The following is a 20,658-nucleotide window of genomic DNA, read 5'->3' on the forward strand; positions in this document are numbered from 1 at the left end:
CTTGGGTACAAACCTCTCCTCAGCTTCCCTGCATATTGTTGTCATATATCCCATCATCTCGTTTACTGACGTTCCTGCCACTTCTCTGTCTCACTGAACCCTGAGTAGGAAATTCTTCATGACTCTGTATGTGTGTGTGTTTGGGTGTGGGCCTGAAAGTGGGTTAGTGTAAATGAGGGTGTGAGTAATAGTGTGAAGGAGTGTGTGGGTGTGGGATAGTGTGAGGGAGAGTGTGTGGTAGAAGGTGGGTTAGAGTGTGTGGTAGAGGATAGGTTAGAGTGTGTGGTAGAGGTGGGTTAAAGTGTCGGTGGTAGAGGGTGGGTTAGAGTGTGTGTGGTAGAGGGTGGGTTAGAGTGTGTGTGGTAGAGTGAATATGTGAGCAGTCACTGTTTACAAGGGGTGCCTGCTGGTCATGTATGTGTGCACGTTGAAGCACTAGTCTAATAGGCACACCTGACTACTCACCCTGACTTCTGGATTTAAGTACCAATTACTGATTATTATTAGCCTATTCCTTGCTCACACTGAGAGAGGACCCTTTCACGTTAAAGTTGGTGGAATCTAGACCCCACAACTGACCCCAACCACAACACTTAGGTGAGCACTTGCGGGTGACAGCATTGATACTCAATGTGGCAGCACTCCTGACTTCCTGGTTCCACTTCAGTTTCTTCTCTATATTTGTTTTAATCCCATTTAGAGTGTTTCAGTCACAGCACTAGATTTGCACTTTACTATCTGCCGTGGGGTCACACCTTATTATTTTTGACGGCTGGCAGCAATGTCTGGCTGCATGAGTCCTGGGTTACGACTCAGATGTCGTAACGCACTACTATATATGCTCAGTCTTGCTTGTTTTTATCTAATACACCATCAACTTGCAGTACACTATCAAGATATGAACTTTACTGACCAGGTGGAAGCTTTAATTCTTTATTATGGACAAAGTTGTTTCGAGAAAACATCAGACATCCCAAGAATAACTGCTGGTCATTTCCCCTTTGATTTTTTTACTTCATTATATATTTTTTTCCTTTTCTTTCCCCTCACTTATTGTTCACTAACTCGTCTATCCTTGATTTGTACTTAACTCTCTGGCTTGGGTCACGCTTATTCTTTTTGAATTTGCAGTAATGTTGGCTTGTGGCAACACTGCCTATGCCTGGCTCTACGCCTCCTACCTCACACTTCTGCCACTGATTTCACTTTCAAATTGTTTTATATTAATTGTAGCGCACGCCTCCCTTTTTTGATTTTGGCAGCTTGTAGTATTTGAATTCTCGACTTGTTCAGTGACCCCAACACTTTCAGTGATCCCTGAAATAACATTCATGAGCATGTGTTCAGCCTTATCAATGTTGAAGTTGCATGTGTTGTGAACCCAGCCCCAACAAACTCATTACAAACAATGGAAATAAGCTATCTGTGTGTGTGTGTGTGTGTGTGTGTGTGTGTGTGTGTACTCACCTATTTGTACTCACCTATTTGTGGTTGCAGGGGTCGATTCATAGCTTTTGGCCCCGCCTCTTCACTGATTGCTACTAGGTCCTCTCTCTCCCTGCTCCATGAGCTTTATCATACCTCGCCTTAAAACTATGTATGGTTCCCGCCTCCACTACTTCACTTTCTAGGCTATTCCACGGCTTGACTACTCTATGACTGAAGAAATACTTCCTAACATCCCTTTGATTCATCTGAGTCTTCAACTTCCAATTGTGACCTCTTGTGTCTGTGTCCCATCTCTGGAACATCCCGTCTTTGTCCACCTCGTCTATTCTGCGCAGTATTTTATATGTCGTTATCATGTCTCCCCTGACCCTCCTGGCCTCCAGTGTCGTCAGGCCGATTTCCCTCAACCTTTCTTCGTAGGACAATCCCCGTAGCTCTGGGACTAGTCTTGTTGCATACCTTTGCACTTTCTCTAATTTCTTGACGTGCTTGACTAGGTGTGGATTCCAAACTGGTGCTGCATACTCCAGTATGGGCCTGACGTAAATGGTATACAGAGTCTTGAACGAATTCTTACTGAGGCATCGGAACGCTATCCGTAGGTTTGCCAGGCGCCCGTATGCTGCAGCAGTTATCTGATTGATGAGCGCCTCAGGAGATATGCTCAGTGTTATACTCACCCCCAGATCTTTTTCCTTGAGTGAGGTTTGCAGACTTTGGCTATCTAAACTATATTGAGTCTGCGGTCTTCTTTGCCCTTCCCCAATCTTCATGACTTTGCATTTGGCAGGGTTAAACTCAAGGAGCCAGTTGCTGGACCAGGCTTGTAGCCTGTCCAGGTCTCTTTGTAGTCCTGCCTGATCCTCGTCCGATTTGATTCTTCTCATTAACTTCACATCATCCGCAAACAAGGACACTTCTGAGTCTATCCCTTCCGTTATGTCATTCACATATACCAAGAACAGCACAGGTCCTAGGACTGACCCCTTTGGAACCCCACTTGTCACAGGCGCCCACTCTGACATCTCGTCACGTACCATGACTCGTTGTTGCCTCCCTGTCAGGTATTCTCTGATCCATTGCAGTGCCTTTTCTGTTATGTGTGCCTGATCCTCTAGCTTTTGCAGTAACCTCTTGTGAGGAACTGTGTCGAAGGCCTTCTTGCAGTCCAAAAAAATGCAGTCGATCCACCCCTCTCTCTCCTGTCTTCTGTCACCTTGTCATAAAACTCTAGTAGGTTTATGACACAGGATTTTCCTTCCCTAAAACCATGCTGGTTGTCAATTATATACTTGTTTCTTTCCAGGTGCCCCACCACTCTCCTCCTGATGATCTTCTCCATGACCTTGCATACTATACACGTTAGTGATACAGGTCTGTAGTTTAGTGCCTCATGTCTGTCTCCCTTTTTAAAAATTGGGACTACATTTGCCATCTTCCATACCTCGGGGAGTTGCCCAGTTTCAAATGATGTGTTGAAGATCTTTGTTAATGGTACACACAATATCTCTGCTCCCTCTTTAAGGACCCACGGAGAGATGTTGTCTGGTCCCACCGCCTTTGAGGTGTCAAGTTCGCATAGCAGCTTCTTCACTTCCTCCTTGGTTATATGTACCTCATCCAGCACTTGCTGGAGCACCCCCCTGCTCTGATTTCCTGGAGTCCTACTGGTTTCCACTGTAAATACTTCTTTAAATCTCGTGTTGAGCTCCTGACATACCTCCCGGTCGTTTCTTGTGAATTTCCCATCACCCTTCCTCAGTCTGATTACCTGGTCCTTGGCTTTTGTTATCCTCCTGATGTGGCTGTACAACAGCTTCGGGTCAGTTTGACTTTCGATGCTATGTCTTTTCGTATTGCCGCTGAGCCTCCCTTCTCATCTGTGCATATTCGTTTCTGGCTCTTCGGCTAATCTCTTTATTTTCCTGAGTTCTCTGTCTTCTGCACCTTTTCCATTCTCTAGTACACCTAGTTTTTGCCTCCCTACACCTTTGGGTGAACCAAGAACTCGTTCTCTTCTTCCCATTATTTCTGTTTCCCTTGGGAACAAACCTCTCCTCTGCCTCCTTGCATTTTGTTGCCACATAGTCCATCATTTCTTGTACTGGTTTTCCTGTCAGTTCCCTCTCCCACTGAATGTCTTGAAAGAAGTTCCTCAAGCCTGAGTAGTTCCCCCTTTTGTAATTTGTTTTTTCCCACCCTATTCCTGCTGCTCTCTCCACTTGGAGCTCAACTATGTAGTCGAAGCACAGAACCACATGATCACTAGCTCCCAGGGGCCTTTCATACATGATATCCTCAATGTCCGAACTACTCAAGGTGAATACAAGGTCCAGTCTTGCTGGTTCATCCTCTCCTCTCTCTCTGGTAGTATCTCTAACATGTTGATGCATGAGGTTTTCCAGTTCCATATCCATCATCTTGGCTCTCCATTTTTCGGGACCCCCATGGGGCTCCAGGTTTTCCCAGTCAATCTCCTTGTGATTGAAATCACCCATAACTAATAACTTTGCTCTCACCATGTGTGCTCTCCTGGCCACCTCAGCTAGTGTGTCGACCATTGCTCTGTTGCTCTCATCGTATTCTTCTCTTGGCCTCCTGCAGTTCTGTGGTAGGTTGTACATTACTGCAATTATCACCTTATGTCCCTCAGACTGGATTGTTCCTACTAAGTAGTCCCTTTCGCCCATGCCGTCCATTCCTTCCATTTTCTCAAAACCCCACTGGTTTTTAATGAGCAGTGCAACTCCTCCTCCCCCTCTCCTCCCTCTGTCTTTCCTGAAGATTTGATATCCGGATGGAAAGATTGAATCTGTTATCATTCTGGTGAGTTTTGTTTCTTTGAATGCTATTATGTCTGGGGATGTCTCCTTGATTCTTTCGTGCCACTACTCATACTTATTTGTTATTCCATCTGCATTTGTATACCACACCTTCAACTTCTTTTCTAAGATTGAGGTCTGGGAGGTGTATTGGGGTTGGGGAAGTGGGTGACCTGATAAGGAACTATGGGTGGTTGCTGTGGGGGTGGAGTTTGTAATGCAGTGGGTGAGGGCATTGGATGTGGCATGGGTGTTTTGGTTTAGAGTGTTTGGTTGCACTGGGGTTGACCTGGTTGGGAGGCTTCTATAGGAAGTTGTGAGGGAGGCTGTATTTGATCTTCCTGTGTCTGGGATCTCCTGTCTGTCTTCTCCATCCCCTCTCTTTCCTCCTTTCGCCTTTGTACCATCTCTCTCAGTTTCTGCCTTTCTGCTTGTGTTCTGTCACGGTCGAGATACACCTTCCTGTATGCCAGCATGTCCCTTAATCGTGCTTTTTCCTGCAGGATCCTGTTCCAAGTCGATTCTGCCTTGAAGGTCACTTTCACTGGCCGGGTTCTTTTTTTTTACAAAGCCCCCTATTCTCCAAAAATTTTCCAGCTGGGTCATGTCGTCTTCTCCTATTGCTTTCATGATGCTTTCAATTGCATTTTTTTCCCTTGTTTTCTTGCTTCATATGTTTCCCCTTCAACTTTCTGGAGCCCATACACAAAGACTGACCTCACCCTTTCATTCTCCCACTGCATATCCCTGTGTATCCCCTCATTCAATTTGATTTCCTCCATTTCAGCTTTCCTTTCTTCAGGTCTCAGTGGCTGTCATTCTCCCTTCTCAGCTTTCCCTGGGCACTGCTGTGGTCTGTTAGGGCCTCCACATATAGCTTAGCTCTTTCATTTACTACAGTCTCCACTGATTGAGCTTCTACATGCAGTTTTCCTCCTTCTTTCCCTACAGTCCCCTTATTTGTGACTGAGGTAGCAATCTCTGATGTCAATCCCAAAATGCTCTTTAGTTCTTTGGGGTGTTTCAGATTTTTCAGTTCCTCTTCTAAACTCTGTATCCTGGCCTCTGCTGCTTTGACTTGCACCTCCCACTTCCTGCTTTCCATGTCTATCCTCTCTTCCATTCTCATGCTAAGTTCTTCTAGTTTCCTTTCCCATTCATGTTCCCTTTTTGTGAGCTCTGCTGCCCAATCTTCCTTTGCAGTTTCCTCCTCCTGCCCCTTGGTTTTTCTTGTTGCTCTCTGGCAACCCATTTTTGTTTTATCCTGATTGCCTCAGAATGGGAAAGCTATGTAATTCTGTATGTTAGGTTAGTATTGTGTATGTCAGAGTGTGGGGTGGGAGGTAGAGGAGGAACTGTGGCTATGTGGGAGAGTAGTGGGGAGGGGGGTGGGAAGGAGGGAGAAGCAAGTGGGTGAGTGGGAGAGGGAGAGGGGGAAGGAGGGAGAGGTGGGGAGGGGGAGGGTGAAAGAGGGAGGGGAGGGATCAGGTGAAGGAGTGAGATGTCGGTGGGGGAGGGGGGAGTGTATGTGTGAGTCTGGCAATGTGTGTGTGTGTGTGTGTGTTGTGTGTGTATGTTGTGTGTGTGTGTGTGTGTGTTGTGTGTGTGTTGTGTGTGTGTGTGTGAGTGTGTGTGTGTGTGTGTGTTATGTGTGTGTTGTGTGTGTGTTGTGTGTCTGTGTGTGTGTGTATGTGTGTTGTGTGTATGTGAGTGTGTATGTTGTGTGTGTGTGTGTGTGTGTGTGTGTGTGTGTGTGTGTGTGTGTGAGTATGTGCATATGTGTGTGTGTGTGTGTGTGTGTGTGTGTGTGTGTGTGTGTGTGTGTGTGTGTGTGTGTGTGTGTGTGAGTGTGTGTGTGTGTGTGTGTGTGTGTGTGTGTGTGTGTGTCTTGTACGGTGTAATGACTGGCCGCAACTTCTTGTGACCTGACCACAACCCTCCTGGGACTTGACCCTCGCACCGTCTTACAATGTTGCCCTTAAAAGTTTGTCCCACCACCTAGCTTATAGTAGTACTCGCCTTGTGTGTGTGTGTGTCTGAATTTAAGTATCAATTATTGCTGGTTATTATCCTGTTCCATGTTCACATTGGGAGAGGACTTCCTAGCTTCCTAAGTATTCTTACTGCTAATAACTACTGGAATTAATACTACTCTACTCCTCCCTGGACTCTACCTTCTCACACTCGTCAACACTATATTCACTATGTCTATGCTATTTCTATTCTAATTCTGGTAATAGCTTGCAGGAGTGAGTGACCAGTATCAAACAGTATGCAAGGCCAGCCAGGGCCTTCAACATGCAAACCACAAATAGGTGAATGAAACTTGCGCTCAATAGGTGCGGTGACAAGTTGCCAGCTCCTGATGACGAAGTCGTCGTACGTAGGACTTTATTAAATCCTTATTTTGGAGATCCTTCACCCATGATGTTTATAACCATATATTCTCATACATCCCGCTTCCTCACGCGATTTCACTCTTCACTGATGATAGTATACACTTCACATTATATACACTTCACTTTATATGTATAATGGCACACAACTTGTCTTGACATCACTTTTTCAGGCCTACCGCTGCCAATGTGGCAACAGCGCCTAAGACCCCCAACGGTTTGCGCTTTGAAATATTTTGATTTCAGCTTTCCTCTCACTTTTTTTTTTAACTAATAACTTTAATTATCACTCTAGTATTGTTCACTGACGTTTCACTACCACTGATTACTGCTAGCTGTTATTGCATGCCTTACAACGCTAATGTTCTCGGAGCCTTGTTACCCACGTCTGCACCCCATGGACCCACGCGTTAGTGTGTGTGCGTGTGCGTGTGCGTGTGTGTGTGTGCATGTGTGTGTGCATGTGCGTGTGTGTGTGAGCATGTGTGTGTGTGTGTATGTGTGCGTGTGCGTGTGCGTGTGTGTGTGTGTGCGTGTTCGTGTGTGAGTGTGTACTCACCTATTTGTGGTTGCAGGGGTCGAGTCTTAGCTCCTGGCTCTGCCTCTTCACCGGTTGCTACTGGGCCCTCTCTCTCCCCACTCCTTGAGCTTTATCAAACCTCGTCTTAAAACTGTGTATGGTTCCTGCCTCCACTACGTCATTTTCTAGGCTATTCCACTGCCTGACAACTCTATGACTGAAGAAATACTTCCTAATATCTCTCTGACTCATTTGTGTCTTCAACTTCCAATTGTGGCCTCTTGTTTCTGTGTCCCCTCACTGGAACATCCTGTCTTTGTCCACCTTGTCTATTCCACGCAGTATTTTATATGTCACTATCATGTCTCCCCTGACCCTCCTGTCCTCCAGTGTCGTCAGGCCGATTTCCCTTAATCTTTCTTCATAGGACATTCCCCTTAGCTCTGGAACTAACCTTGCCGCAAACCTTTGTACTTTCTCTAGTTTCTTGACGTGCTTTATCAAGTGCGGGTTCCAAACAGGTGCTGCATACTCCAGTATGGGTGTGACATACACGGTGTACAGTGTCTTGAACGATTCCTTACTAAAGTATCGGAATGCTGTTCTCAGGTTTGCCAGTCGCCTATATGCTGCAGCAGTTATCTGGTTGATGTGTGCTTCCGGAGACATGCTCGGTGTTATACTCACCCCAAGATCTCCTTGAGTGAGGTTTGCAGTCTTTGGCCACCTAGCCTATACTCTGTCTGTGGTCTTCTGTGCCCTTCCCCTATCTTCATGACTTTGCATTTGGCAGGATTAAATTCGAGAAGCCATTTGCTGGACCAGGTGTCCAGTCTGTCCAGGTCTCTTTGAAGTCCTGCCTGGTCCTCATCTGATTTAATTCTCCTCATTAACTTCACATCATCTGAAAACAGGGACACTTCTGAGTCTAACCCTTCCATCATGTCGTTCACATATACCAAAAATAGCACTGGTACTAGGACCGACCCCTGTGGGACCCCGCTCATCACAGGTGCCCACTGTGATACATCATTACGTACCATGACTCGTTGTTGCCTCCCTGTCAGGTATTCTCTGATCCATTGCAGTGCCCTTCCTGTTATATGCGCCTGATACTCTAGCTTCTGCACTAATCTCTTGTGAGGAACTGTGTCAAAGGCCTTCTTGCAGTCCAAGAAGATGCAATCAACCCACCCCTCTCTCTTGTGTCTTACTTCTGTTATTTTATCATAAAACTCCAGAAGGTTTGTGACACAGGATTTGCCTTCCATGAATCCGTGCTGGTTGGCATTTATACTCTTGTTCCGTTCCAGGTGCTCCACCACTCTCCTCCTGATAATCTTCTCCATAACTTTGCATACTATACACGTCAATGACACAGGTCTATAGTCTATTCTGTCTCCATTTTTAAAAATGGGAACTACATTTGCCGTCTTCCATACCTCAGGTAGTTGCCCAGTTTCCAGGGACGTGTTGAAGATTGTGGTAAGTGGCACGCACAACATATCCGCTCCCTCTCTATGGACCCACGGGGAGATGTTGTCCGGTCCCATTGCCTTTGAGGTATCGATGTCCCTTAGTAGTTCCTTCACCTCCTCCTCATCTGTATGTATGTCGTCCAACACTTGTTGGTGCATTCCTTGCTGGTGTCCCCATCTGGTCTGTCCCCCCAGAGGCCTTCCTGTCTCTACTGTAAATACTTCCTTAAATCTCGTGTTGAGCTCCTCACATACCTCTTGATCGTTTCTTGTGAGTTTTCCACCTTCTTTCCTCAGCCTTATCACCTGGTCCTTGACTGTTGTCTTCCTCCTAATGTGGCTATACAGCAGTTTCGGGTCAGATTTGACTTTCGATGGTATGTCGTTTTCATACTGTCGCTGGGCCTCACTCCTTATCTGTGCATACTCGTTTCTGGCTCTTCTACTAATCTTGTTTTCCTGGGTCCTATGCCTCCTGTACCTTTTCCATTCTCTGTTGCACTTAGTTTTTGCCTCCCTACACCTTCGGGTAAACTAAGGGCTCGTTTTGGTCTTCCTATTATTTCTGTTTCCCTTGGGAACAAATCTTTCCTCTGCCTCCTTGCACTTTGTTGCCACATATTCCATCGTCTCGTTTACTGATTTTCCTACCATTTCTCTGCCCCACTGAACCTCCTGCAAGAAGTTTCTCATACCTGTGTAGTCCTCCCTTTTATAGTTTGGCCTGTCCCCTTCAGTTCCTGTTACCTTCTCCACTTGTAACTCTACTATATAATCAATACTCAGAACCACATGATCGCTAGCTCCAAGGGGCCTCTCATAAGTGATGTCCTCAATGTCTGAACTGCTCAGGGTGAACACAAGATCCAGTCTTGCTGGCTCATCCTCCCCTCTCTCTCTGGTAGTGTCCCTGACATGTTGATGCATGAGGTCTTCAAGTACCACATCCATCATCTTGGCTCTCCATGTTTCGGGACCCCCATGTGGCTCCAGTTTTTCCCAGTCGATCTCCCTGTGGTTGAAATCACCCATTACCAGTAACTTTGCTCTGCTCGAGTGAGCTCTTCTTGCCACCTCAGCCAGTGTGTCTGCTATCACCCTGTTGTTTTCTTCGTACTCCTCTCTTGGCCTCCTGCACTTCTGTGGTGGGTTATACATCACTCAAATGACTACTTTATGTTCTCCGGACTGAATTGTACCTACAATGTAGTCTCTTTCTCCAATCATGTCCATGCCTTCCATTTCCTCAAATCCCCATCGGTGTTTTATGAGCAGTGCAACCCCTCCTCCCCCTCTACTCCTTCTGTCTTTCCTCAGGATCTGATATCCCGCTGGGAAGATTGTGTCTGTTATTGTCTCAGCGAGTTTTGTTTCTGTGACTGCTATGATGTCTGGGGATTTCTCACTGATTCTTTCTTTCCACTCTTCATGTTTATTCGTTATTCCATCCGCGTTTGTGTACCAAACTTTCAGTTTCTTTTCTATCATTGTGGTCATGCAAGAATATTGAGGTTGGGGGAGCGAGAGCCTTGGTGGGTGCTAATATGGGGCTGTGGTGTAGGTGGGTTTGTGATGATGGGGGTGGGGTCAGAATGCCCATAAGGGACAGCTGTTGGGGTGAGGTTTGTGATATGGGGGTTGGTGGCAGAGGGAACAGTGAGTGAGTTGTAGTATAGGTTGCTCAGTTACGTTTGGAATGTCGCGGTTGGAGTCTTTTGGTGGGAGATTCTGTGGGGTGTGTTTGCCCTTCCTCCTGTGTCTGGGTCCTGCTCATTTTCGTCATTGCCTCTCGTTCCTCCTTGTGTCTCTGTACCCTCTCTTTCAGTGTAGTCCTTTCAGTGTTCTGTCGCGGTCGAGGTATACTCTCTGGTACCCCTGTTTGTCCCTCAGTCTTGCTTTCTCTTGCAGAATCCTGGTTCGAACTGATTCTTCCTTGAAAATTACTTTGACAGGCCGTATCCTTCCACTCACAAACCACCCAATTCTCTGAAAATTTGTCACCTGGGTCATATCACCCTCACCTATTGTTTTCATGATGCCTTCAATCATTTTTTTTTCTCCTCCTGTTTTATTTCTTCGAAGTTGTCCCCCTTGGCTTCTTGGAGCTCGTACACAAAAACTGACTTCGCCTTTTCCTCCTCCCACTGAGTCTCCATCTACTTCCTCTGAGGCATTTTATTTCCTTCCATTGACATGTTCTTGCCTCCAGTCCCTGTCATATCTGAAACTTCTATTCTCAGTGAACTGTCTTCCATGACCAGCTGTCCCTTGCTACTGCAGTTGGCTGTTAGAGTCTCTGCATATAGCATACCTTTATTGTCTTTGGACCTGTCATTTGATCTTAGTGTGCTCCTCATGTTTTCCCTGGCCCCACGTGGGTCTGATAGGGCCTTCGTGTATGGCATGTCTCCTTTGTTGCTAACCGTCCCCTTGTCTGCGCCTGACATTGAATTTCCTGATGTCACATCTGAATTGTCATTTGTCTCTCTAATCTGTTTCAGGCTTTGCAGTTTCTCTTCTAAGCACTGTATCCTAGCTTCTGCTGCTAAGACCTGTACTTCCCACTTCCTGCACTCTTCAGCTATCTGCTCCTCCATTTTCTTACCAAGCTCTACTATCTTCCTTCCCCACTCTTCCTCCCTTTTTTGGAGCTCTAACTCCCAGTCTTTCCTCCCTGGTTCGTCCACCAGATCTCTGGTTTTCCGTCCTCTAGGGCCACCCATTTTTTTTTTTTTTTTTTTTTTTAGCACAGACAGAAGGCTAGAGGAGGGAGAGGGTGAGAGGGGGAGAGAGAAAGGATAGAAAGAGAGAGAGAGAGGAGAGAGTATGGGGGTGAGGGATAAGACCAAGGGGGAGGGAGAGAGAAACGTGAGGGGGGAGAGAAAGGGTAGAGAGAGGGAGAAAGAGAGGGAGAGAGAGAGAGAGAGAGAGAGAGAGGGAGAAAGGAGGGTGAGGGAAAAGGCTATGAGAGAGAGAAATGCGAGGGAGGGGTAGAAATATAGAAAAAGGGAGATGGAGAGAGAAGCCTATAGAGAGAGAGGAGGGTGAGGGATAGGGTTATGGGAGTGAGAGAGAGAGAGAGAGAGAGAGTAGGGGGAAGGGGAGGGAAAAAGGCTATGAGAGAGAGAAAGGCGAGGGAGGGGGAGAGATAAGATTTCGTTCGGATTTTTAACCCCGGAGGGTTAGCCACCCAGGATAACCCAAGAAAGTCAGTGCGTCATCGAGGACTGTCTAACTTATTTCCATTGGGGTCCTTAATCTTGTCCCCCAGGATGCGACCCACACCAGTCGACTAACACCCAGGTACCTATTTGCTGCTAGGTGAACAGGACAATAGGTGTAAGGAAACGTGTCGAACTGTTTCCACCCGCCGGGAATCGAACCCGGGCCCTCCGTGTGTGAAGCGGGAGCTTTAGCCACCAGGCCACTGGGCCTGGAGGGAGGAGGGAGTGAAGGCAAGAGCGGGGGAGGGGAAAGTCTGTGGGGGAGGGAAAGGTCTGTCGGGGGGGGGGGGGACGCGGTCAAATTCCAAGGATCAGCTGTGTGAATGAGTGGGTGTGTGTACTCACCTAGTTGTGGTTTCAGGGGTCGAGACTCAGCTCCTGGCCCCGAGTGTGTATGTGTGTGTGCGCATGTGTGTGTGTGAGCACGTCAGTTGTTTATATGTCCCAGAAATACATTTCACCTCTGTGTATCCGTAATACTAATAAGATACCATTAACACTGAGAGTAATTCTAATAATTATAATACTAGCGTGTGTTAACGAGTCTTTCTTTCACCCAGTTATGTACTACCTTATACTACATTTGTACCCAATACTTGCTTCTCAGATTGTACTGTCTTTGTGTCCTAAAACATTATCTCTCGAAACTGTTGTAATGGCTGTAGTCTCATTAGCCCCGACTTAATCCTCCTGCCTATTCCTTGCTCCTACAAATTTTATCTTCCTACTACTGCTAGGTGTTGTGTGTATGATAATCGCTCTGGAGCAGGGTTTGTGATAGCCAGCTGCCAGTGATCGTAGGGCCGGCTCTACCACTCAAAACTTCCCGCTAACCACAAATAAGTCACTGGAAATAAATCACTGTGTCTGACTTTTTTGGGTTATCCTAGGTTCTCTACACATATGCTGCTATGTATGATAATTCTGTGTAACTGTATTTGTGTATACCTGAATAAACTTACTTATTTGTACGTTACAACTCAGAGGGGACGTCCATCCAGTTGCCTGATGTACGATGCTCGCTGTACGATGCCTCGTGCACCTCGCCCTTCCGCCGCTGACTTCTTCAACTATTCTTTTCTCGTTGCCCTTTTGAGTCCTCATTTACCACACTTATCACTTGTATATTGCTACTTTTATAATTTACACTTCACTTTTGGTAAGTACACTTCTTATTTGTGATGACACCCAGCCTGTTATGGCGGCACTACTCCCTCAGGCCTACTGCTGCCACCTTCTCTGCTTATATATATTTATGTATATGTATATATATATATATATATATATATATATATATATATATATATATATATATATATATATATATATATATATATATATATATATATATATATATATATATATATATATATTTCCCCTTTCTGGCTAGCTTGTTCACGCTGACTGTGTGCTACATCACAGTTTCTCGTTAGCCAACCTCTCTTAATTCTATTTGATCTTTTGTCTTTAGTCACTCACTTTGTACTTTGTATATTTGTAACAGTGTGGCAACAAGTGCCAACTAGGCCTCAACGAACTGGCACTTTGAAATTTTGTTGTATAATTTCAGGCTTTCTATCGCCTTTATTTTTTTTGCTAATACTTTGGTTATCACTTGTAGGGTTGTTCACTGACGTTGTCACTAACACTGGTTGCTTCTAACTGCTAAAGCACACCCTAAAAACACTAAGATTCTCGGAGCCCGGCGCTTGTGACCCACTACACTACGTTGTGTGTGTGTGTGTGTGTGTGTGTGTGTGTGTGTGTGTGTGTGTGTGTGTGTGTGTGTGTGTGTGTGTGTGTGTGTGTGTGTGTGTCTGTCTGTCTGTCTGTCTGTCTGTCTGTATGTGTGTCTGTAGATCAATGGTTCAGAGAACCGATACGTTGATAAATTAGACACATGTGCAACTCTTGGGTATCTTTATTGAGGAAACGTTTCGCCACACAGTGGCTTCATCAGTCCATACAATGGAGAATCTTGAAAAACGAGGAGGAGAATGAGGTAATCAGTCCCTCAGCCTTGAGTCGATGTGGTCAGTCGATCAATCTTGAATAGAATACGGCATAAGTGCGGAGAAGGAGCTTATAAACCGTAGGCAGGAGTGGTGCAGCAGTTATAGGTGGTGTCACATTTGTTCAGTGTGGAAGTAGGTCGCGCCCTAGGGTTAGGCAAGCGAAGAATTCCCAAGTATTAAGATCCCAAGAAATTGCAGTGTCTGACAGGATTGTAGATCAATGGTTCATTGATCTACAATGATCAATGAACCATTATACTTGGGAATTCTTCGCTTGCCTAACCCTTGGGCACGAACTACTTCCACATTGAACAAATGTGACACCACCTACGACTGCTGCACCTCTCCTGCCTACGGTTTATAAGCTCCTTCTCCACACTTATGCCGTATTCTATTCAAGATTGATGGACTGACCACATCGACTCAAGGTTGAGGGACTGATTACCTCATTCTCCTCCTGTGTTTCAAGATTCTCCTTTGTATGGACTGATGAAGCCACTGTGTGGCGAAACGTTTCCTCAATAAAGATACCAAAGAGTTGCACATGTGTCTAATTTACCATGTGTGTCTGCACTTGCGAGAGCTTACTCATTATTATAACTGTCGAAATGTTTTAATTTGGTACCATAAATCATAACTTCTTAAATGAGGTATAAAGTTTTCTAAATATTCCGCAGAAGACCGTCCACTACTCTGAGGAAAATGAAGAGGATTGGGAATTCATCGGATGCTTGCCAACATTATTCAGAAGGATATCAGTCTCTGGAATCTTCAGATTCTGCACTGTTTAACTCTCAGCATCCCCGACACAAGCCTTCAATGACAGCATTTACCAAGGACTCGATCAGTGGAAAGAATAGGATTTTAAATATCCTGGAGGTGCTGAGTGTCGGGTTAGGACTCCTCCCTGGTGGTGTTGGTGGACCAACAGCGACTCCACGAAGTGTCATCATAACTGCTGTCTCTCTCATCATAGCTGTTGTCTGTAGCTGTGTCTTCATCATCGTTCATACACGTAAGAAATGACCTAGATTCCACAGACTGTGATTATTATTATTATTATTATTATTATTATTATTATTATTATTATTATTATTATTATTATTATTATTATTATTATTATTGTTATTATTGTTATTATTATTATTATTATTATTATTATTATTATTATTATTATTATTATTATTATTATTATTTTAATTATTCTTAATAATAATAATAATAATAATAATAATAATAATAATAATATTATTATTATTATTATTATTATTATTATTATTATTATTATTATTATTACTATTATTATTATTATTATTATTATTATTATTATTATTATTATTATTATTATTGTTATTATTATTATTATTATTATTATTATTATTATTATTATTATTATTAGTGGTGGAGATAGTAGTAATAATAGTAGAAGTAGTAGTAGTAGTCGTAGAAGTAGTAGAAGTTGTAGTAGAATCCTTAATTATGTTAATAATAATAATAATAATAATAATAATAATAATAATAATAATAATAATAATAAGATTGCCAATGAAATGATTGAAAATAAGTTAGATGTACTGGCTGTATGAAAAACAATGCTGAAGGATGTTGGGGAGTCTCAGTGGTGAGAAATAAATGAGATGAACTCATGAGTATGTGAGAAAGTTAAAGCTAAGGAATGTATAGCAATCATGTTGAAGGTTCAGTTAAAGTAGGAGAAGAAGGAATATAAATGTAAAAATTCAAGGATGATGTGGGTTAAAATGTTGGTTATAAGTGTTCATGTACTTTGAGAAGAGAGGAATGTGGAGGAGAGAGAAAGATTTTGGCAGATGTTAAGCGAGTGTATAGTGAGTTTTGAACGAAATGAGAGAGTAATTGTGGAAGGGAACTTGAATGCTAAAGTGGGAGAAACTTTTATATAGAGTGTGGCAGGGAAGTTTGGGATGCCAAGTGTAAATGATAATGAGAGCCTTTGGTGAACTTCGTCTAGAAAGAGTTTTGGTAAAAAGTAATACATATTCTAAGAAAAAAAAGAGTAACTAATGCATATTTTAAAGGAAAAAAAAGAATAAATAAGCAATGCGTATTCTAAGGAAAAAAAGAATAAATAAGTATACGAGATATGGTAGAGGCTGTAATAACAGCAGATTGTTGGACTATGTATTGGTGGATAAAAGGCTGATGGATTGATTTCACGATGTGCTAGTTTATAGAGGGGCAACAGATATACATTAGAAAATATTTTGGTTATAGCTTCTGTGAGAGTAAAAGGTAAATGGGGGTACAAGAAGAATGGCATCAGAAAGTGAGAGGTGAAGGTTTATAAAATAAAGGAGGAGACAGTCATGGTAAGATAAAAACAACTATTGGCAGAAAGATGTGCTAGTGAGAGTATACGCAATGAAGCTGAAGAGGTATGAGCTAGATTTAAAAAGGCAGGTTACAGTGTTCAGCAGAAATTTGTGGATATAGGAGGGCGCATGCAGGAGGCAATAGAGCGATTGGTGGAATAATGAGGAAAAGAGAGTAGTAAGAGAGAAAAAGTTAGTATATGACAGATTTTAAGAAACTAGAAGTGATATAAGGAGGGAGGAGTATATGGAGAGAAAAAGAGATGTTACGAGAGTGATGAAAGCAGCTGGGAGTGATGGAATCAAGATAGAAATGTTAATAGCCGGTGGGGAATAGTTGGTGCTTTTATTTAAGAAATGTGAGAAAGAGATGAAGGTACTTAGGGATTGACAGACAGCACTTATAGTTACCTTTTTAAAGGAAAGGGGCACAAATGAGAGTGTTAAAATTATAGGGAAATGAGCCTGTTGAGCATACCTGGTAAGATGTATGGTAGAGATATTACTGAAAGGATTAAGAGTATGACGGAGAGCAGTATCGTAGATGAACAAGGAGGCTTTAGGAAGGGAAAAGAATGTATAGACCAAGTGTTTACAGAGAAGCATATAAGTGAACAGTATTTGAATTAGGGTAAAGAGGTTTTCATTGCATTTAGGATCAAGAAAAGGCATATGATAGGGTGGAAATGGCAGCTATGTGGCAAATGTTGCAAGTGTATAGAACATGTGATAGGTTACTGAAAGCAATTAAGAGTACGTGGTAGAGTGAATCATTTCCCAGTAAAAGTAAACTTTAGACAGGGATGTGTGATGTCACTATGGTTGTTCAATATATTTATAGATGGGATTGTAAGAGAAGTGAATGCTTCGATGTTGGCAAGAGGTGTGGGATTAAAACATAAACAATCTAACACAAAGGTGGAGTTTTCACAATTGCTTTTGACAGTGACATAACTTTTGGAATATTCTGAAGAGAGGTTGCAGAGGTTAGTGAACGAGTTTGAGACGGTATGTATAAGAAGGAAATTTAAAGTGAACATAGGAAAGAGTGAGATGATGAGGATAAAAACAATTTGGTAACGAAAGTTTGGATATACAAATAACCCGCACATAAAAGAGAAAAGCTTACGACGACGTTTCGGTCCGACTTGGACCATTGACAAAGTCACACTTTGTGCGGGTTATTTGTGTATCGTTCCAGTCACGGTATTGTGCCTTTTTTTGTTATTTAAAGTTTGGATATTAGATTGGAGGGAGGGAGTATGGAGGAGGTGAATGTATTCATATATCTGAGAGTGGACTTGTCAACAGATGGGTCTATGAAAGACGAGGTGACCCATAAAATTAATAAGGGGGGAAGAAGGTGAGTGGTGCACTGAGGAGCTTGAGGAAACAAAGAACGTTATCCATGGAAGCAAAGAGGGGAATGTATAAGAGTACTACCACTCATATATGGGAGTGAAGAATGGGCAGTGAATGCTACAAAAGGGAGAAGGCTAGAGGTAATGGAAATGTGTCTGAGGGCAATGTGTGGTGTGAATATTATGCAGTGAATCCGTTGCTTGAAGATGAGAAGGAGGTGTGCGGTATCTAAAAAATATTTTCAAGAGGGCTCAAGTGAGTCAGACATTTAGAAAGATTTTATGATTTGACATGCTGTTGGAGAGTGAACAAAGTAACATTTATTGAGGGATTTAGAGAAACCAGTTAGCCGGGCTTGAGACCTGGGGGTGGGAAGTACTGTACCTGTTCTTTGAAGGTGTGGTAATATGTTCCAGTTTTTTAACCCTCGTGTATTCATGTCTCTGGCAAGACAGTGATGCAGAGTGATGATGAAAGTGTTTCTTCTTTATTGGGTCACTCTGACTCGTCAATGTGGAAATAATGTTTACATATTTTCGATTGAATATTGTAATATATTTTAAGATTTCATAACACACACTTTTATATTTCAGAATTCTTCATGAGTAGCCGAGAGTACACGAACAGATCCTTCACTGGGAAACTCAGTGAAAGTACATACGTCTGGTGCTTGTTCATTGTCTGCTGGATCATAATTATCACCTTCTGGATCAAACTTAAAAAGGTGTCTTCATATATTGACTGCTACAGGAACCTACCTATGAAAGTGTTTAAAACATGGTTATATCTGCTTATCGTTTCTCTGCCAGTAGTGATTATTACTGTAGTATTTTGTGTTTGGTATATGGGAGGAATGAGTGAAAATACACCGATGTGGCTAATTCCCATATATATACTTTCTTCTCTGTGGTCAACTATGGTGGCGTCAGTTCCATCTTGCTACTATATTGTTCTCGGATATATTATCAGCGAGTCATTCACAGCACACAATGAAGCACTTACTCGTGCCATCCAGAGAAGAGACAATATGTGCTTGCCTCAACTTCACAAAGAGAATCGTGCCTTGCGGAAGTTGTATAAGCAGATGGAGGACATCATATCCATCCCTATGTTTGGCTACACTGTCTACTGCTTTTTCCTACTCAGTGGTACAGTCTTCTATGTAATTGTACAATTAAAGATGGGCAATACGGATGAAACACTCTTGCCCGCAGTGGCAGTTTTGGGTTCCTCCTCGGCAGTACTTTTACTCATGGGACACATCGCAGATGCTGTAACACAAAAGGTAAGTAAACAAACACATAAACAAACACATAAACAAACACATAAACAAACACATAAACAAACACATAAACAAACAGACACCACACACACACACACACACACACACACACACACACACACACACACACACACACACACACACACACACACACACACACACACACACACACACACACACACACACTTGGTGTGAGTTTAACACCAGGCACATCTCCTGAGGCGCACATCAACCAAATAACTACTGAAGCATACGGGCGCCTGGCAACCTAAAAAAAGCATTCCGACATCTAAATAAGTAGTCATTCAGGACCTTGTACACTGTGTACGTTAGGCCCATATTGGAATATGCAGCGCCAGTTTGGAACCCTCACCTAGCCAAGCATGTAATGAAACTAGAGATAGTGCAAAGGTTTGCAACAAGACTAGTCCCACAGCTAAGGGGTATGTCCTACGAGGAAAGGTAAAGTGAAATCGACCTGACGACACTGGAAGACAGGAGAGCTAGGGGGGATATAATAACGATATATAAAATACTGAGAGGTAAAGACAAGGTGGACAGAGACAGGATGTTCCAGAGATGGGACACAGTAACAAGGGGTCACAGTTGGAAGCTGAAGAATCAGATGAACCACAGGGATGTTAGGAAGTTTTTCTTGGGTCACAGAGTTGTCAGGAAGTGGAATAGCCTGGGTAGTGATGTAGTGGAAGCAGGATGCATACATAGTTTTAAGAAGAGGTATGATGAAGCTCATGGAGTGGGAAGAGTGACCGGGTAGCGACCAGTTGAAGAGGCGGAGCAAAGAGCTGTGATTCGACCCTGCAATCACAACTAGGTGAGTACACACACACATAGACATGTACACAGAGTTTATTCATGGGCTTCAGGAAAGTGAGGGAAGGACGCACACTAAAAGAAGGCAGGCAGAAAGACAGGAGATTGAGATCATCAAAGAAATAGGTAAAGAGGAAATGTCTGATTGTAATTTTTCAGAAAATAGGGGGGTACTTGAAGGGGAGAAAATGACCGATCAAGCTGATTCTCAGGACATAAATAATGTGAAACAGGATTCTCCATGAGAACCAAGGTTGAAGGACTCGGCAGCATACAACCTAGTGTTCCTAGACAGAGATGGAACAAAAACAGAATGACAGCAGCTGAGGGGGAGAACACAAAAACGAAAGGAGGTAGGAGGAGAGACAAGGACAGAATCAGCAGAGGACAACCAGAGCAGGGCAGAGCAACAAGTACAAGCACACACAGAACCACCACCAGATCCCCACAATCAATCATGCTATCCCAACACAGACCACAATCCACACTCACAGCTCCCATCCCACTCTACACTGTAGAACCCTGCAGTACACCGCCAGTTCCCCCACCCTTACAGACCCCCCAAAACACAGTGTTGGAGAGGAAATTGAAAGTATGGTATACAAATGCTGATGGAATAACAAATAAATGGGAGGAGTGGCACGGAAGAGTCTAAGAGACATCGTTGGACATCATAGTCCTCACAGAAACCAAACTCGTGAGGATGATAACAGATGCCATTTTTCCAACTGGATATCAGATCCTGAGGAAAGACAGAGGGAACAGAGGGGGTGGAGGAGTGGCACTCCTCATCAAAAACCGATGGGATTTTGATGAGCTGGAGAGAGGAGACAGATGCTTCTGTCTGGAGGTCCCAAGGTGGTGATTGCAGTGATGTATAACTCACCACAGAACAGTAGGAGGCCAAGGCAAGAGTATGATGATT

The sequence above is a fragment of the Cherax quadricarinatus genome, chromosome 77 (assembly GCF_038502225.1).
Source record: "Cherax quadricarinatus isolate ZL_2023a chromosome 77, ASM3850222v1, whole genome shotgun sequence".
Taxonomy (NCBI): domain Eukaryota; kingdom Metazoa; phylum Arthropoda; class Malacostraca; order Decapoda; family Parastacidae; genus Cherax; species Cherax quadricarinatus.